The sequence below is a fragment of the Anomaloglossus baeobatrachus genome, chromosome 1, assembly GCF_048569485.1.
Source record: "Anomaloglossus baeobatrachus isolate aAnoBae1 chromosome 1, aAnoBae1.hap1, whole genome shotgun sequence".
Classification (NCBI taxonomy): Eukaryota; Metazoa; Chordata; class Amphibia; order Anura; family Aromobatidae; genus Anomaloglossus; species Anomaloglossus baeobatrachus.
The window spans coordinates 387,628,158-387,642,026 of NC_134353.1; positions in this window are offsets into that span (position 1 = coordinate 387,628,158).

Here is a 13,869-nt window from a genome sequence, read left to right on the forward strand (position 1 = left end):
TGTTTAGTAGGCTTTTGTTCTTTTGGTATCTGATATAATTGTTAGATCTGTGAGGATCAGACAGGTTTAGAAAAGTCTAATCTTAGTTATGTTGGTGTAATAAAATGTGAATCCTGCTTTAAGGTACCGTCACAGCGACGCTCCAGCGATCCCACCAGCAACCTGACCTGGCAGGGATCGCTGGAGCGTCGCTACATGGGTTGCTGGTGAGCTGTCAAACAGGCAGATCTCACCAGCAACCAGTGACCAGCCCCCAGCCAGCAGCGACGCGTGGAAGCGATGCTGCGCTTAGTAACTAAGGTAAATATCGGGTAACCAACCTGATATTTACCTTGGTTACTAGCGCACACCACTTAGCGCTGGCTCCCTGAACTCCTAGCCAGAGTACACATCGGGTTAATTACCCAATGTGTAGTCTAGCTATGTGTGCAGGTGTGGCGCCCTGGACAAGCCAGGTCGTCACAGAACAACACCAACACACCCCACACCCCGGTCAGGTACACCAAAGCCAAAACATTAAATCCTTGTTGCCTTCCTCCAGGGGCTGATGTCTACACCAGGGGGTGGGCCAGGCGGTTGGTTCCGGCCACCGAGGAGTTCACAGTCCTGGATGCGGGAAAAGGAACAGATCAGTTTGAGAGTTGGAAGTGGAAGGAAGGAAAGTGGTAGTAGAGCAGATTGAAGTTGGTCCGGGTGTGTGGCCCGGACGGAACAGCAAGGTTGGCAGACGGTGGTGACCGTCTGCAGGAGAGGCCTATTGGAGCTAGCCGTAAGGACGGTGGACGGGCGGTGGCCCGGCAGTACCGGACCGGTACGCAAAGAGAAGCCAGCACCAACCAGCAGGGCTTACGGACCCCGACAAGGCTAGGAGTCGCCGCTGAAATTGTCAAATCCGTTAGCGAAGGGAACCTCCGGGGTTTCCCAGCAGCCAAGTCCCAATAGAAGGCAACAGTCCAACCGTTAGAAGGAAGCACAGCCACCGCCAAGGCTACAGTTCCCAGGGCCAGAGCCTGCGGGCAAAAGGGGCTCCTTCAGCACATATCCAAGCTGGGGAGCGGGTTACCGGTGGGAACCCATTGGAACCGTACACACTACACAGGTGCAGGGAAAGGCAGTCACCATCAACCTGCCAGGAGGAGAAACACCGCAGCCTCCTGATGAACCACAGATTTTTATGTGGGGAAACGCGTCGAGGTGGAGATTGAATCCATTTGATTTGATGGTCGGCAGTTCACCTTAATATTAATTGGGACCGGATATCATACACCTATTGACCTACTTGGACTCATCTGGATTACATGCCTACGTTACCTTTGTGATAATTGTTCTGTGGAAGAATACATACAGTCCTTAAGTTAAGTTAATTATATGGTGGTATCATTGTTCCCTGTGTGAACTTATTTATTGAATCAAACTGTCTGGTATAACTATGTAAACCCTGTCCTTGATATTCAAGGCCAGAGGTGATCAAATAAATGGTCTATGTTATGTGACAAATTGATTTTCTGAATTTTCACTAAAAGGTGTGGCATTTATATCTATATTTGTATTTAATAAATTTATGAAATTTCGGAATAATTTTTTGTTTATATGATGATAATATTCCCTAGACCTTTGAGTCATATATGTATTATGCCTATATAATTCCTGAAGTATGGTTGGCGGTGGCTTTACCCTAATGGTTGGGCTGTTGTCTTCAGTCGGGTCTTGTGTGGGAAAGGTCCTAAAGTCCAGTCCTCAATCAGTTGATTTGACTTAGCCTAGTTGTTTCTGGGCCTCGTACTGGGTCTGAGTACCCCTCCTGGTGCTCCGGTTTCCAATCGGTTCCCCAGTTCGGTACCAGCGGGCCACCGCCCGTCCCCGGTCCCTACGGTTCCACCGACTGTAATCCCAGCTCATGCAGGCGGCCACCACCGTCTGCCTCCTTGCCAGAGGTGACTGGGCTCCAATCCAGACACCTGGTGTAGACTTTTGGCAGGCCTGAGCACAGGTCTGCCCTTGAACTTGACTCAAACTTATCTACTGTATTACCCGCCTTCGGGACTGTGAACTCCTCGGTGGTCGGAGCCAACCGCCTTGCTCCACCCCCCTGATGTGAACATCAACTTTGGAGGGTGGTGACAAGGGGTTTGTAGTTTGGCTGCTGTCACCTTGTTATGTTGGGGGGGATATGTGTATTCATGAAACTACCTGGGATGACCTGACTAGTCCAGGGCGTCACACATAAATTGGCCTCTCCTCCTTTTCCTCCACCTCAACATCACATACAGTACAGTTCTCACAGGTTGCACCTCAATTACCCTGGTTTATCCCCATGTCGCAGCCCTCCAACCGCCCAACTGACTGTAGGGACCACAGATGGGCGAGTCTGTAGAGCTGTTCACACATTCTATTCCATGTGCATCAGAGGTCTGCTCCAAAGATTCACAGGCTCAAGAGAAGGAAAGCATCTACACCGATGGCCAATCTTTGTCAGTTGGATCCGGGGACGTGGGAATGTGGAAACCTGAAGAAGTGGGAAACGCGCGTCGGGACAAAGGACGGTCACGCCAATCTACATCACAGTCAGGTCAGTGTATCTCTAAATTGCCGTAGATTTCCCCAGTCACTCGGTGGAGGTGATTGTCTGGGGCACGGACGCTGTTGCCACTGCTTGCTATTTTACTCGCAGTGGAGCCACTAGAGATTCACTTTAAATTTATGGGCAGGATGATCCTTGTGAGTTTTGGTAGGAATCCCTACGAATCTGAGATGGATAATATCATCTGTAGCAATAATTAACTAGTCCATTGCACTTCAATATAAATTACATAGCCAGATGTTTGCACAGCGGTTATGGCAGGGACTGTAGGAGAGCTTTAACAACACAAACACAAGCTATTGGATGTATTATCGTTAATTAGACGGCAATGTGGAGACCACTGTCATAATGTTGGTATGTTGACATGTCCAGTGTGATAAATCTGATATCTCTTGTTTTGACAAATATGATTGTTAATTTTTATCTGATTCAATAAAGTTTAGCTTTTTAGGTTAAAACACCGTCCCTAATGGTTCTTTGTGGTTATAAATACTCACAGGCTGCCTGTGGCCGCCGCTTGCGCATGCGCCGACCGGCCCACCTGGCCTCTCCATGCATGGGCGAATGTGTGATCCACAGTACAGCCAAGCGTTCCACAGACAGGATATCCGGTATAGATCAGACTGATTAACATTGTTTAAAAGGACGGATCTCACATCAAAGCGTGCACCACTGGACCTCACGTGGAGACTATGTCCACATCCATTCCATAAGAGCAATTACGGAGTCTCATTTACCTCTGGAGTACAGGTAGCAGTGACTAGTTAGGTTTTCCTTTGTTTGTCTTATCGTTTTTTCCTCACATTTACTTTCCTCTTTTATTTCATCTATATATGCTCTTTCTCACAGGCACATTACCTTAAAGCCAGGTTTTGCTTATCATCTTCATATAAGGTTTGTGGATTACCTTAGGATTTTTTGCCCTGTCTTTCCTCTATTATTGATTTGTGATGCATATGTGTGTGTATATATATTCATATGAAAAAGTTTGGGCACCCCTATTAATGTTAACCTTTTCTCTTTATAACAATTTGGGTTTTAGCAACAGCTATTTCAGTTTCATATATCTAATAACTGATGATAATATTTCTGGATTGAAATGAGGTTTATTGTACTAACAGAAAATCTGCAATTCGCATTTAAACAAAACTTGACCGGTGCAAAAGTATGGGCACCCTTATCAATTTCTTGATTTGAACACGCCTAACTACTTTTTACTGACTTACTAAAGCACTAAATTGGTTTTGTAACCTCAGTGAGCTTTGAACTTCATAGCCAGGTGTATCCAATCATGAGAAAAAATATTTAAGGTGGCCACTTGCAAGTAGTTCTCCTATTTGAATCTCCTATGAAGAGTGGCATCATGGGCTCCTCAAAACAACTCTCAAATGATCTGAAAACAAAGATTATTCAACATAGTTGTTCAGGGGAAGGATACAAGAAGTTGTCTCAGACATTTAAACTGTCAGTTTCCACTGTGAGGAACATAGTAAGGAAATGGAAGAACACAGGTACAGTTCTTGTTAAGCCCAGAAGTGGCAGGCCAAGAAAAATATCAGAAAGGCAGAGAAGAAGAATGGTGAGAACAGTCAAGGACAATCCACAGACCACCTCCAAAGACCTGCAGCATCATCTTGCTGCAGATGGTGTCACTGTGCATCGGTCAACAATACAGCGCATGTTGCACAAGGAGAAGCTGTATGGGAGAGTGATGTGAAAGAAGCCATTTCTGCAAGCACGCCACAAACAGAGTCGCCTGAGGTATGCAAAAGCACATTTGGACAAGCCAGTTATATTTTGGAAGAAGGTCCTGTGGACTGATGAAACAAAGATTGAGTTGTTTGGTCCTACAAAAAGGCGTTATGCATGGAAGCAAAAAAACACGGTATTCCAAGAAAAGCACTTGCTACCCACAGTAACATTTGGTGGAGGTTCCATCATGCTTTGGGGCTGTGTGGCCAATGCAGGCACCGGGAATCTTGTTAAAGTTGAGAGTCGCATGGATTCAACTCAGTATCAGCAGATTCTTGACAATAATGTGCAAGAATCAGTGACGAAGTTCAAGTTACGCAGGGGATGGATATTTCAGCAAGACAATGATCCAAAGCACCGCTCCAAATCTACTCAGGCATTCATGCAGAGGAACAATTACAATGTTCTGGAATGGCCATCCCAGTCCCCAGACCTGAATATCATTGAAAATCTGTGAATTGATTTGAAGTGTGCTGTCCATGCTCAGCAACCATCAAACTTAACTGAACTGGAATTATTTTGTAAACAGGAATGGTCAAATATACCTTCATCCAGGATCCAGGAACTCATTAAAAGCTACAGGAAGCGACTAGAGGCTGTGATTTTTGCAAAAGGAGGATCTACAAAATATTAATGTCACTTTTATGTTGAGGTGCCCATACTTTTGCACCGGTCAAATTTTGTTTAAATGCGGATTGCAAATTTTCTGTTAGTACAATAAACCTCATTTCAATCCAGAAATATTACTCAGTCCATCAGTTATTAGATATATGAAACTGAAATAGCTGTTGCAAAAACCCAAATTGTTATAAAGAAAAAAGGTTAACATTAATAGGGGTGCCCAAACTTTTTCATATGACTGTATACAAGGGAACACTTATCTACTCTATTAGTGGTCATATATAGGTAGGTTCTAAAGAATTAAATATAGTTCATTTTATAGAGAGCTCTTTTCTTCTCTATTAATACTACATCTTCATATTCATTAATAAAGAACGTAATATTTCTTTTGATTCTTTTTCATCTATTGATCGTATATCTAACTTGTTAGTACCGATTCATATGTAACGGTTTTGTACATTTTTGTATGTTATGATATTACCTTGTATCCCTCTCAGATTGTAAACATTTTTTCTTTTATATGTTTTATATTATATATAGATTATCTCTGACGAAGGCCCGAGACTGTGGCCGAAACGTTAGAACTGTGAACCCTTCTTTGACCTTTGCACCAATAAAAACAAGCAGACTGAATTTCAAGTTTTCTTTTGTTCTTTTTCCAGCTTTTATGTGTGCCCGAGTTATTTTTTCAATAAAAATATCAGCCAGCAGCCGCTCGGAATTGCCGCATCCATTAGGTGCAACAGTCCTGGGACTCTACCCAGCTCATCCCGAATTGCCCTGGTGTGATGGCAATCAGTGTAATAAGGTGTTAATGGCAGCCCATAGGTGCCACTAAGTCCTAGGTTAATCATGGCAGGCGTCTATGAGACATTTCCCATGATTAATCTGTAAGTTAAAGAAAATAAACACATACACTCAAAGAATCCTTTATTTGTAATAAAAGACAAAAAAAATCACCCTCTTTCACCTCTTTATTAAAATTCCCAAACACCTCTTCAGGTCCAACATAATCTACACGAGGTCCCACGACGCATCCAGCTCTGCTACATCGGAAGCTGACAGCGAGTGGCCACAGACCACGACCACTCTCTGTGAGCTCCACGGAGCAACTGAAGTGTGAGTCGCGCTGTTATCGATGACGTCACTTAGGTTACCCACGGCCACAGCTCTCAGGTGGAGGACTAGAGCTGTGGCTGTGGGTAACCTGAGTGATGGCACCACTGATTGCGCGGCTTACTTCAGTCCTTCAGGTGACCCGTGGGCGGCCATAGCTGACGTCCTCCATCTGTGACAGCAAGTCGCCCAAGTGACTGAAGTGAGCCCCATGATCAACGGTGCCCACATACAGGTGATTTGCAGTGATCAGGCGGAGGACTCCAGCTGACCATGGGTAACCTGAGTGATGGCACCGCTGATTGCGTGGTTCACTTCAGTCACTCAGGGGATTTGTGGTCACCGGTGAGTCTTTCACCGGTGACCGCAAATCAAGCCGCGGCACACAGACAGAGCTGCGCGATGACAATGGCGTTGGGTGAAGTTCATCCGAGTTCATTCTGATTGCGCGGCTCTGTCTCGCAGCCATCCATGCTCTATGAGGATGTAGCAGAGCCGAGTGGGAACGCGCTGTCAAATATGCATCCAAAATGCAATCAAAATGCATTCAAAATGCATCCAAAACACAGCATTTTGGATGCGTTTTGAACCACACATGCAGTGACAATACGCTGCGCTTTATTTTTCATGCCAGAATGCAACGTGCGCACATACCCTAAGAGCCAAACAAAAAAAATCTTTCATATAAAAAAACCTTTTTATTTCAAAATATCGTAAAACAAAATTAAAATAGGTCGCTTAGAATAGACCTGAATGGTTGTATGTGACACAACAACAATATTAAATGCATATATAAATACACAGTCACTGTAACAGTATAAATGGTCCACTGGGAAAAGAGGGCAAAAGATGATTCCACCAGATATCCACTAGATGGCAGTGTGCTTCACAAATGACATCAATTTGATAGATGATGTGAATATATAATCTGCATGAACACATGCTAAAAACACAAAAAAACTTTAACACCGGAAAAGTTAAATCTGAGAACTAAGTCACAAGTTTCACATAAAAGAATTTTTATTGCAGGACATTGGATTATACAATGAAAATAGTCTGCCTTTTGCAGATCTCACTTGGACCATTTAGCTTCATGTCATAATAGTATGACTTCTACAGTAGAGTAAAGGAAAACGGTCATAGAAAGAAAAGCGCTATAACAGCCTCTGAGCATTCAAAGGAACCAAGCTGGAAAAGTATGAAGTCCATGTGCATTTAAAGGGAACCTGTCTTCTTTTCATTTCAGTCCAATCTGCAGACATACAAAGCACAGTGATCAGAGTAGATTGATCTACAGTTTTGTTAGAAAAGATTCAGTATTGCATTTTCATGGTGGCCGGTTCCGACTAAATTCATATGGGGTTTGCTCTTTTTCCAGCTTAGTTTTCTCCAATACTCAGAGGTTGTCGTATTTGTGTAAACAGGACTCACACCGCCAATCACTATGGTAGTGTGCCACCCCCGTGTCAGTGTCGCGGGCGGAGGAGGGGACGCTGCGCTCTCCCACTGCTCGGGTACGGCTGCCGCTGCTGCTGCTCGGTGGCTCGAGCGATGGGCCGGATCCCGGGGACTCGAGCGGCGCTCCTCGCCCGTGAGTGAAAAGGGGTTGGTTTGGTTTTAGGGATATTGTCCGTGACGCCACCTACGGTTGTGGTGATTTTGTGGACACCACCGCTGCTCTGGACGGGGATCCCGGGGGCGGTGACAGGGAGCAGCTTTGTTGTTAATTCTCCCCTCCGTGGGTAGGGGGTTGGTTGTCCTGGGGCCCGGTGATGGGGTAGGGATGGATGACAGGCGGGTTGCGGGGCCTGATGAGGTGCAGGGTGGCGGGGGCAGCGCTGTGCCGTACGGCACGGTGGTACTCACTCAGCCCAATGATGAGGACACAGTTCACGGTAAAACAAGCGGCTGGATGGACGGGTCCTTCGGACGGCTGCGGTGTTGTTGCTCCCGGCAGGTTAGCGGTGACTGTCTCTTCCCTGCACCTAAGATGTTTGTACAGTTCCAATGGGTTCCCACCGGTAACCCGCTCCCCGGCTTGAATATGGGCCGGAGGAGCCCTTTTTGCCCGCAGGCGCTGGCCCTGAGAAACGGTTGCCTTGGCGGTGGCGGTGTCTCCCTCACTAGGTTGAACTGTTGCCTTCTGTCGGGACTTGACTGTTTGGAAACCCAGGAGGTCCCCTTCACTAACGGATTTGGCAAATTCACGGCGACTCCTTGCCTTGCCGGGGTCCGAAAAGCACCTGCCACTGGTGCTGGCTTCTCTTTGTGTACCGGTCCGGTACCGCCGGGCCACCACCCGTCCACGGTCCTTACGGTAGACTTCAATCGGCCACTCCTGCAGACGGTCACCACCGTCTGCCAACCTTGCTGATCTGTCCGGGCTCCAACCCGGACACCTGCAGTGGCTCAGCACACTTTTACTCGCTGCACTTAACTCTGCTCTGCACTCAAGCTCTGCCTGAGCTAAACTGACTACAGTTTCCTGCCTCCAGGACTGTGAACTCCTCGGTGGGCGGGGCCAACCGCCTGGCTCACCCCCCTGGTGTGAACATCAGCCCCTGGAGAAAGGCAACAAGGGTTTTGTGTCTGACTTCGGTGTGCCTGACCGGGAGTGTGGGGTGTGTGGGTATTGTTCTCTGTGGCCCCTGGCTTGTCCAGGGCGCCACATTCCCCCTTAGTTAAATGCAGACCGTCCTCGGGCTGCCCGTCCAACACCGGTTTTATTTTCACCAACTGGAAAATAGAAAAATGTAAAACGGTAACAGACATACAATTATAATAACATCTTCCCACATCGGGAGGTACTCTTACTTAAATGTTGCAACGGTTACGGCTTCCGCTCTCACCCACCCAAGCAACCTGGCCCTGATGCTGCCCCTAAGCAAACAGCCAGCACCCCTTGACCCCAGTCCTGCACAAATTGCCCGAGCGGGTTCTGTCCTTTTCAGGGGACCCACATCCGTGGGGAACCCCTGAAACCCCCAGAGGATTGCCACCGGTTCCGGTGGTGGCTGGACCCCAGCCTGCTCCAGTGCGGGCCCTTCCTCCAATCTGCCTCTCCAGAGGTGGTACGGTGGAAGCTATAACAACAAACATTATTTACAGGCCACAAGTTTGTGGTTGCCTTGCAAGTTCTCAGGCATGTTCATAGTAGTTTCTATGTAAAGTGGTAAAGGGGGGTCCCAACGGGGACCAGTTGCCGGCTACGACCGGTTCCAAATCAAGGTAGTAAATCAGATGAATCTTCGGTAATCATTTACTTATCATTCATTTTCAAAAACTTTCAAACTTTTAAACAGGTGGTCCCAACGGGGGCGGTGACAACGGCATCCCGCTGCCCTTACTCTGACTCTTCGGTGTCTGCTGGGGGAGAGGGTGTGGCGGACACCCGGGCTTCATTGCTGCCCCTCAGCTTGGCGTCCAACGCAAACCACCCCCTCTCCATGCAGTACCAGTTGTACTGCACCAGATCTTCCGGCATCAGGTTACGGCCTGGGTGCTCTTCTGGCAGGTGAGCATTAACATCCCGCCGGGCTATAAAGACTTCGGCCTCCAGGCCCGGTTCATAAATGAAACCATAGCCCCGGCGGACATCAAACCGCCTCACCTGCCCCTCATACAGCGGGCCCCGGACAAGGAAGGTTGCCTGACGGAGGTTCTCTTTCTCCCGAATTGCACGGGCCACCAACTCCGCCTTCTTCCTTTCCCTCTCCTCGATTTCTGGGCCCAACGGTACCAGCTCCCTATCCCAATATGGCGCTGCTGCGAGCTCCGGCGCACGGGTCGGGCCCCGCGAGACCTTTTGGACACTGCCCACTGCTGGTGACCTGGGCGGAAGGTCCCGCGGTGACTTTGCCTTGGACGCCGCCTTGCAGCGGCAACCCGGCGCAACCTCAGCCGAGGTGTGGGGAATCGGCACAGGGGCTTTCCTCTGCTGGGCCTTCGGCACGGAGCGGGCTGTCGGCTCCGGCTCGGGATATCTCTCGGGGGGTGCCTCCAGTTCCGGCTTCGGGGCTTTCCATGGGAGCACCTCCGGTCGGCTCCGGGCTCCGGCTACAGGTCGTTCCGCCTGGGCGGACATGCTGGGTATCGCTACCGGTTGCGGGGGTAGCGGGCCTAGTGGCGGCGTCACAGCAGCCGGGACGGGTGGCGAGTGAGGCAGAAGGGAGAGGGGGTTCAGACCGGGTCCCGCAGCCGCGATGACCGACCCACTAGGGGTACCGGGGCGTGGGTCACTCACCCTCCCTTCCGTAACTTCCTCCTCGCGTATCTGCACGGTCGCTATGACCTCTGCCATGTCGGTCTCCCACTCCTCCAGGAGGAGCTGCATTTTGACCTGCAGCCGTTGTTGGAGCTGCGCGGTCCGGATCTCCACCCACGCCGCGGTTCCAGACGCGGGGGCTACGGTGCTTCGGGACGGCATGTACATCTTGCTGGCGGCCTCTCCCAGGAACAAGATGGCCACAGAGTCCTGGCGTCCCTGCTTTTATAGCCGCGGCTACATGCGACCAGCCGCCATTTCGTCCCCCTTAGTCATTTTTCAGCTCCTCCTCTATTGGGGCAAGGTTTAGGCCTTCGCGCCTCCACTACTCGAGGAGACGCTCAAGCGGGAACTCTTCGCGCCCAAGATGGCGGTTTTTCAAATCTTCCGGCCGGACACCTCCGGCGGTAACAAGGCGCGCCTCCACCAGACTGCAGAGCGGTAAGATCCTGTTCGTGACGCCAAGTTGTCACGGGCGGAGGAGGGGGCGCTGTGCTCTCCCACTGCTCGGGTCCGGCTGCCGCTGCTGCTGCTCGGTGGCTCGAGCGATGGGCCGGATCCTGGGGACTCGAGCGGCGCTCCTCGCCCGTGAGTGAAAAGGGGTTGGTTTTGTTTTAGGGATATTGTCCGTGACGCCACCCATGGTTGTGGTGATTTTGTGGACACCACCGCTGCTCTGGACGGGGATCCCGGGGGCGGTGACAGGGAGCAGCTTTGTTGTTAATTCTCCCCTCCGTGGGTAGGGGGTTGGTTGTCCTGGGGCCCGGTGATGGGGTAGGGATGGATGACAGGCGGGTTGCGGGGCGTGATGAGGTGCAGGGTCGCGGGGGCAGCGCTGTGCCACACGGCACGGTGGTACTCACTCAGCCCAATGATGAGGACACAGTTCACGGTAAAACAAGCGGCTGGATGGACGGGTCCTTAGGACGGCTGCGGTGTTGTTGCTCCCGGCAGGTTAGCGGTGACTGTCTCTTCCCTGCACCTAAGATGTTTGTATGGTTCCAATGGGTTCCCACCGGTAACCCGCTCCCCGGCTTGGATATGGGCCGGAGGAGCCCCTTTTGCCCGCAGGCGCTGGCCCTGAGAAACGGTTGCCTTGGCGGTGGCGGTGTCTCCCTCACTAGGTTGGACTGTTGCCTTCTGTTGGGACTTGACTGTTTGTAAACCCAGGAGGTCCCCTTCACTAACGGATTCGGCAAATTCACGGCGACTCCTAGCCTTGCCGGGGTCCGAAAAGCCCCTGCCACTGGTGCTGGCTTCTCTTTGTGTACCGGTCCGGTACCGCCGGGCCACCACCCGTCCACGGTTCTTACGGTAGACTCCAATCGGCCACTCCTGCAGACGGTCACCACCGTCTGCCAACCTTGCTGATCTGTCCGGGCTCCAACCCGGACACCTGCAGTGGCTCAGCACACTTTTACTCGCTGCACTTAACTCTGCTCTGCACTCAATCTCTGCCTGAGCTAAACTGAGTACAGTTTCCTGCCTCCAGGACTGTGAACTCCTCGGTGGGCGGGGCCAACCGCCTGGCCCACCCCCCTGGTGTGAACATCAGCCCCTGGAGGAAGGCAAAAAGGGTTTTGTGTCTGACTTCGGCGTGCCTGACCGGGAGTGTGGGGTGTGTGGGTGTTGTGCTCTGTGGCCCCTGGCTTGTCCAGGGCGCCACATCAGCAGCCAGGCTGCTCGGATCCGGATCTGCGGTGGCTCAAGGGGTCTCCGGACCTGAGGGTCGGGGTCGTGCAGCCGCTCGGAATAAAAGGGTGAGTTTTACAGGGGATGGTGTGGAAAGTTTGTGACGCCACCCATGGTGTTTGGTAAGATGGAGTACCACCGCCGCGATTGGTAGTACCCGGTGGCGATGGTGTGGGCAGCCAGATGTTTTATTTACCCCTCCACTGGTAGGGGGTATGCCCCGGGACTCGGTGATGGTGATGGGGAGGTGCCGTTGGGACGGTAAGGGTCACTTATGTACTCACTCAGTCCAATAATGCTGACACCGACAACTGAGGTAAACGAAAGTTCTTGACACCGCTGCCGCTTAGAGGGAGCATGTCTGGATCCCGTGCCCGTTGGTGTTGCTTGTTAGTCTGTGATCTTTACCTTGGCACCTAGTCTGCTGTTTGGTCCCTTTAGCCTGAAACTAATCGGGTCCCGCTCACCAGTGTGGCTAACTGGGTGAGCTTGCTCTCAGGGTTCACGCTTGGGATTTTCTGGACTATGTAGTTGGAAACTCCTATCCCCCTCGTTGTGCTAGTACCCCGATTTTGGAGCGGGTGGAGAACGGATCTTGAAGGCTCTGTCCTCGTCGGGTAAATTGTCAGGGCGCCTGAAGCTACTCCCTGACCAATGGTCTACGTACCCCGTTGTGCCCTGGCCCCTGCCTGGTGATGGCACAAGGCCGCCAGCTGTCCACCTCGACAGTCCGTGCCCCTTGTCACGATTCCCTGCGACCGGGGTCCAGCTCCTACCAGGTCCAGACCAACGTCTGCCACCTAGTAGTCTCAAGGAACCCAGCTCCTGACTTCTCCTCTCGAGAGTCACTACTCAACTAACTTGTGACCTCTCCTCTTGAGAGTCACCACTCAACCAACTGTCTCCTGACACTCCTGACCTCCCCTTAACCAACCCCCCAAGTGGCCAACCCTATTCCCTTCAGGTTAGCCACTGGTGTGTCTGGTGGGTGTGGTGCAGAGTGTTTCTAGGATTTTGATTAGCTTGTTCTTGGCAACACCAAAGGTCAGGGACCCGTAACCAAGGAGGAGGTGGATATTATACAGAAGGGCAGATTGCACAATACCCTGTGACGACCTGATAGGCCAGGGCGTCACAGTAGCCTATATACACTGAGCTATTAGCATATATCACTCAGCGTGCTTGTAGCAGGGAAATAATTGTGATATAATATAGATCTGGATGGTTGGGACAAAGGACCATGTGGTTTGACTTCTTTACCTTTTTAGATGGGAGGAGTCTTCAACACCTGGCAATACTCACGCCCCTGTGACATCACAGTTTACAGCCAATGACATGGGAAATAAATCTTTGTCACAGGCCCCTATTTAACCTGTCCTCATATGCTGTCAGGGGCTCTTTGTTCTTTCCCTTCTTCTCTTGTCTCACAAGGAACAACAGGACACGTAACTAACATGGCTGAGTATCATTGTTTAGTAGGCTTTTGTTCTTTTGGTATCTGATATAATTGTTAGATCTGTGAGGATCAGACAGGTTTAGAAAAGTGTAATCTTAGTTATGTTGGTTTAATAAAATGTGAATCCTGCTTTAAGGTACCGTCACAGCGACGCTCCAGCGATCCCACCAGCAACCTGACCTGGCAGGGATCGCTGGAGCGTCGCTACACGGGTTGCTGGTGAGCTGTCAAACAGGCAGATCTCACCAGCAACCAGTGACCAGCCCCCAGCCAGCAGCGACGCGTGGAAGCGATGCTGCGCTTAGTAACTAAGGTAAATATCGGGTAACCAACCTGATATTTACCTTGGTTACTAGCGCACACCGCTTAGCGCTGGCTCCCTGAACT